Source organism: Anolis sagrei, chromosome 6, assembly GCF_037176765.1.
Source record: "Anolis sagrei isolate rAnoSag1 chromosome 6, rAnoSag1.mat, whole genome shotgun sequence".
Classification (NCBI taxonomy): Eukaryota; Metazoa; Chordata; class Lepidosauria; order Squamata; family Dactyloidae; genus Anolis; species Anolis sagrei.
Genome location: NC_090026.1, coordinates 31,765,572 through 31,771,571, shown reverse-complemented (window position 1 = coordinate 31,771,571; position 6,000 = coordinate 31,765,572).

Here is a 6,000-nt window from a genome sequence, read left to right as displayed (position 1 = left end):
CTCCCATGACCAACAGAAAATACTGGAAGGGTTTGGTGGACATTGACCTTGAGTTTTGGAGTCGTAGTTCATGTACATCCAGAGAGCATTGGGGACTCAAACAATGATGGATCTGGACCAAAGTTGGCACGGATACTTAATATGTCCAAATGTGAACACTGGTGGAGTTTGGAGAAAACAGAACTTGATATTTGGGAGTTGTAGTTGCTGGGATTTATAGTTCACCTACAATCAAAGAGCATGCTGAACTCCACCATCGATAGAATTGGGCCAGATATCCCACACAGAACCCCCATGATTAACAGCTGTGTTTTCTTATGATTTTTGGCGACCTCTCTGACATGCCCTCGTGACCCCCCCCCCCCCAGGGATCCCGACCCCCAGGTTGAGAAACTCTGGTTTAGACAGTTCAGTTTAGTTCTCTAACCATGCAGGCTAGAATTGTACTTTTCTCTCTCCTATGTCAGCTAGGAAAGCTCCCTTTTTCAGGCTTCTAATATTCACTGTGAGATCATGCCAGCCCTGCTTTGCTTAGTGCTCTCTCTGTGTCTCTTTTTCTTCTCTGTCCAATTTTATTTATTAAGAAAACTGAGTTGCATTGGGGACCAGCCAAGACAGAAAGGGATGAAAGGGAGAAGAGATGCACTGCCAAGTTCTTCCCCCTGTGGATGGCTCATCTTGGTCAGCTATGAGATAAAGCTTCATCTTTCTCAGCAGATCTATCAAGCAGCCCTTTCCTAAAGGGCCAGCAGATGCCGAAGCATCATAATCTGCTGTTTGGTTCTGTATCCACGTGAATAGCTCACTCCTATCTCTGAAAAAACCAAAAACTGACAAAGATCCTCAAGAGGAATTCCAGCTGGGTTAATTTCAGAAGCAAAATAGTAATAAGAAAGAAGGAAGGCAAGCAAGCAAGCAAGCTTTAAATACAGAACTGACCCACAAAAGCAACAGCTTGGGTTTCAGAGGATCAAAACTACAAGTGAGGGCAAGCACACATATGGAGGTGGGGGCATTTGAGTGATTGAACTGTCTCAGGACCCTAGAGAGCTTCTAGGGTTAATGTGGGACTGTTTAATGTCCCAGGGGCCAGTATCATATTTTCCCCCATTGGCTTCAAATTTAGACCAACTCCTGATAGCTTACGAAGTGCTACTTTTGAGTAACTCAAATTTTATAATATTATAAAAATCATAAATTATAAATATAAACTCAAAATTTATAATATTATAATTTATAATATTATAATGTAATACAATATAATCCTACTACTACTAATAATATGATATTATAATTATATATTTTATATTACATGTAATATGTATAGTACAATATAGTAATATATAATACTGATATTGTAGTATGCTAATAATATAATATATTGTGTGTGTGTGTGTGTGTGTGTATGCCACTCTGAGTCCCCTTCAGGATGAGAAGGGAGGCATATACATGTCATAAATAAATAACTCAGTCCTAGATACTTGGTGTCATGGGAGAAAGGGTGCAAATCTTTTGTTGTGCCCTTCAGTATTGATACACATCTGCATCTCTTTACACTACAACTTCCAGAATGTCCCAACTTGATGAATGGAAACCTTTTAGACCAAAATCATAAAATCAGAATTGGGCCATCCAGTCCAACCCCCTGCCAAGAAGCAGGAAAATTGCATTCAAAGCACACCCGACAGATGGCCATCCAGCCTATGTTTAAAAGCCTCCAAAGAAGGAGCCTCCATCACACTCAGGGGCAGAGAGTTCCACTGCTGAACAGCTCTCACAGTCAGGAAGCTCTTCCTAATGTTCAGATGGAATCTCCTTTCTTGTAGTTTGAAACCATTGTTCCGCATCCTAGTCTCCAAGGAAGCAGAAAACAAGCTTTCTCCCTCTTCCCTATGACTTCCTCCCACATATTTATACATGGCTATCATGTCTCCTCTCAGCCTTCTCTTCTGAAGGCTAAACATGTCCAGTTCTTTAAGCCATACCTCATAGGGCTTGTTCTCCATATCCTTGATCATTTTAGTTGCCCTCCTCTGGACACATTCCAGCTTGTCAGCTTCAATTGTGGTGCCCAGAAATATTCTGGGACCTATTGTTTAAACCAGTGGTTCTCAACCTGTGGGTCCCCAGAAAGCCCAACAGCTGGTAAACTGGCTGGGATTTCTGGGAGTTGTAGGTCAAAACACCTGGGACCCACAGATTGAGAACCTGGGTTGTTGTAGGGTTTTTCGGGCTATATGGTCATGTTCTAGAGGCATTCTCTCCTGACGTTTCACCTGCATCTATGGCAAGCATTCTCAGAGGTAGTGAGGTCTGTTGGAACTAGAAAAAAGGGTTTATATATCTGTGGAAGGACCAGGGTGGGACAAAGGACTCTTGCCTGCTGGAGCTAGGTGTGAATGTTTCAACTGACCACCTTGATTAGCATTTGATGGCCTGGAAGTGCCTGGAGATTGAGAACCACTCAGTCTAAACTATTTCCAAGGTTGCTTGCAATCCCCAGGCATTTCCTCAGGGAGAAAATGTAGCCCGGTGGCATGGCAATAATCAGCATTGTGCTTGGTTAATTGGAACAGGTAGTACAGGATACTATCAAGGTAACAATTTTGTTTGGAACCATTTCCTGTCTGGGAGCTATTCAGTGGTGGAGTTAGACGACATTAAATGCTGGACATAATGGTCATATACCAGAAGGAGGGAAACCTTCATGTCTCAATATCAATTAGGTTACATTCACTCCAAAATGTGTAAGTCACGTATGTGTACCTTCCTGCTCATTCTGCTGAGTGAGACATCTCCTCCATCTATCCATCTCTCGTGTTTGAGATGGAAAATCCAGCCCCAATGGCACCACTGGAGTGATCAAAAGTGTACTAACTCATGAATTTTGACCAGGCTATTTGGGGAATTTTGTGGAGTTGAACTCAAGGAAAGTAAGTTTTCTGACCACTGCTATTCAAAAATCATGTAAACACAGTGCAAAAATGTTGTGAATCACAGCCCAAAGGTATTTTGACACCAACTCAGTGCTAAAGTATGCCTGTTGAATTACAGATGATTGTTGACTTTTTGTCTCTCCCTTTCTTGTTGAATAAAATGAGTCTTCCATATCTACAGATTATACCATCCATATTTTAATGTATTTATTAGGTGTTTTAATTCTCACATTTCATGTTTTAAATGTCTTTTATTGTATCTTATGATGAATTGTCCCATCGATTTTATGCTTTGTTATGGTGTTGATAGTAATTTGGTTAGGCATTGAATTTTGGTAAGGCCCTGAATTTTGCCTCTCTGTGTAAACTGCTTTGAGTGGTGAGAAAAGCAATATATAAATACTGTAAATAAATAAATAACAAACATATTTTAAGCCAAGTGTGATTTTTGCCATTTGTTATAAGACACTTCCATTCACTACATCATAGAGTTGGAAGAGACCTCACAGGCAATTCAATCCAACCCCCTGCCAAGAAGCAGGAATATTGTATTCAAAGCACCCCTGACAGATGGCCATCCAGCCTCTGTTTAAAAAGTTCCAAAGAAGGAGCCTCCACCACACTCCGGGGCAGGGAGTTCCACTGCTGAACGGCTCTCACAGTCAGGAAGTTCTTCCTAATGTTCAGATGAATCCCCTTTCTTGTAGTTTGAAGCCATTATTCCATGTCCTAGTCTCCAGGAAAGCAGAAAACAAGCTTGCTCCCTCCTCCCTGTGACTTCCTCTCACATATTTATTCATGGCTATTATGTCTCCTCTCAGCCTTTTCTACTTCAGGCTAAACATGCCCAGCTCTTTAAGCCGCTCCTCATAGGGCTTGTTCTCCAGATCCTTGATCATTTTAGTCGCCCTCCTCTGGACACTTTCCAGGAGGATGCTTCAAATGCACCACTTCTCGGAATTCTTTGAGAGCATCCAAATATGTACATATTTCCTATTTCCTATTCCTGGATTGCAACTCCCAGCAATCTTCCAGATAGATAAGATATATAGATTAGATAGAGTTAAATAGTAAGTAGATAGATCAATCAGGAGAACTGCTGGGAGTTACAGTCAAATAACAGGTAGAGGAGGAAGAAAGGAGAGAAAGAAAAAGGGAGGGGAAGGAAGGAAAGAGGCAGAGAAGGAAGGAAGGAAGGAAGGAAGGAAGGAAGGAAGGAAGGAAGGAAGGAAGGAGAGAAGAAAAGAAAAAAGGAAGGGAAGAGAAAAGGAGGGAAAGAAGGAAGGAAGGGGAGAAAAAAGGGAGGGGAAGGAAGGAAAGAGGCAGAGAAGGAAGGAAGGAGAGCAGAAGAGAAAAAAGGGAAGGAAGGAAGGAAAGAAAAAGGGAGGGGAAGGAAGGAAAGAGGCAGAGAAGGTAGGAAGGATAGAAGAAAAAAGGGAAGGAAGGGAAGAGAAAAGGAAGGAAGGAAGGAAGGAAGGAAGGAAAAAGGGAGGGGGAGGAAGGAAAGAGGCAGAGAATGAAGGAAGGAGAGCAGAAAAGTAAAAAAAGGAAGGAAGGGAAGAGAAAAGGAGGGAAGGAAGGAAGGAAGAAGAGAAAGAAAAAGGGAGGGGAAGGAAGGAAAGAGGCAGAGAAGGAAGGAAGGAAGGAAGGAAGGAAGGAAGGAAGGAAGGAAGGAAGGAAGGAAGGAAGGAAGGAAGGAGAGCAGAAAAGAAAAAAAGGGAAGGAAGGGAAGCGAAAAGGAGGGAGGGAAAGAAGGAAGGAGAGAAAGAAAGAAGAGAAAGGAGGAGGGAAGTTTTACCACAGCAAAGTGTGGCAGGTACAACTAATAAATAAATAAATAAATACAACCCAGTGATTCCGGCCATGAAATCCTTCGACAATACAGAAAAGCCTTCCTTTTGTGTATTTGATTTACAGGAATCCAAGAACAGGGAAATCTCCCAGTTTAACTTTTTCAGTATTATCCTTTTAAAAAAAACCAACAACCCCTCACTGTGGAGAGAGAGGGGAAAGGATAGACCAGAGACATCAGGACAGATTACCATAAAAGTCAGTTGAAGACTGGAGCAAAATTGAAAAAGATAGGGAGCGGAGGGGGAAGAGTGAGTTTTGAACAGCCACTGAGGGAAGGGAGATCAAGGTCCCATCTGGAAGGGCGAGAGGCCAAAGGCGCAGAGCAGATGGAGGCTGGTAGCGACAGCTGGTGGAGACGCGCTTTCATGTGTAAAGTTTGCTCCACAGAGACTTTGGCATCCTGGCTCCAAAGGCAGCTTTGCATTCACAGCCCCTGTTCCTGTTCACCGCAGTAAGGAAGCAGGCCGAGTGGAAGCATCGAAGCGGGCCTAGTGCACTCTTTGGAGTTGCTGTTTAATTAAAACAGGCCTCTTTAAAAAAAAAAAAACCAATGGTGCAACACATGTCTGTATTGGCCTCAGTTGAAGGAGGGGTGGGTGCCAGGCTGGAGTTTTTCAGAATTAAAAAAATATATAGAAACTGGAGTTAGAATCATAGAATCGTAAAGTTGGAAGAGATTTCATGGGCCATCCAGTCCAACTCCCTGCCAAGAAGCAGGAAAATTGCATTCAAAGTACCCCCGACAGATGGCCATCCAGCCTCTGCTTAAAAGGCTCCAAAGAAGGAGCCTCCACCACACTGCTGAACAGCTCTCACAGTCAGGAAGTTCTTCCTGATGTTCAAATGGAATCTCTTTTCTTGTAGTTTGAAGCCATTGCTCCAGGGCAGCAGAAAACAAGCTTGCTCCCTCCTCCCTATGACTTCCTCTCACATACTTATACATGGCTATCATGTCTCCTCTCAGCCTTCTCTTCTGAAGGCTAAACATGCCCAGCTCTTTAAGCCGCTCCTCACAGGGCTTGTTCTCCAGACCCTTTATCATTTTAGTCGCCTTCCTCTGGACACATTCCAGCTTGTCAATATCTCTCTTCAATTGTGGTGCCCAGAATTTGACACAGTATTCCAGATGTGGTCTAACCAAGGCAGAATAGATGGGTAGCATGACTACCCCTGGATCTATTCTAGACACTATGCTTCTATTGATGAAGGC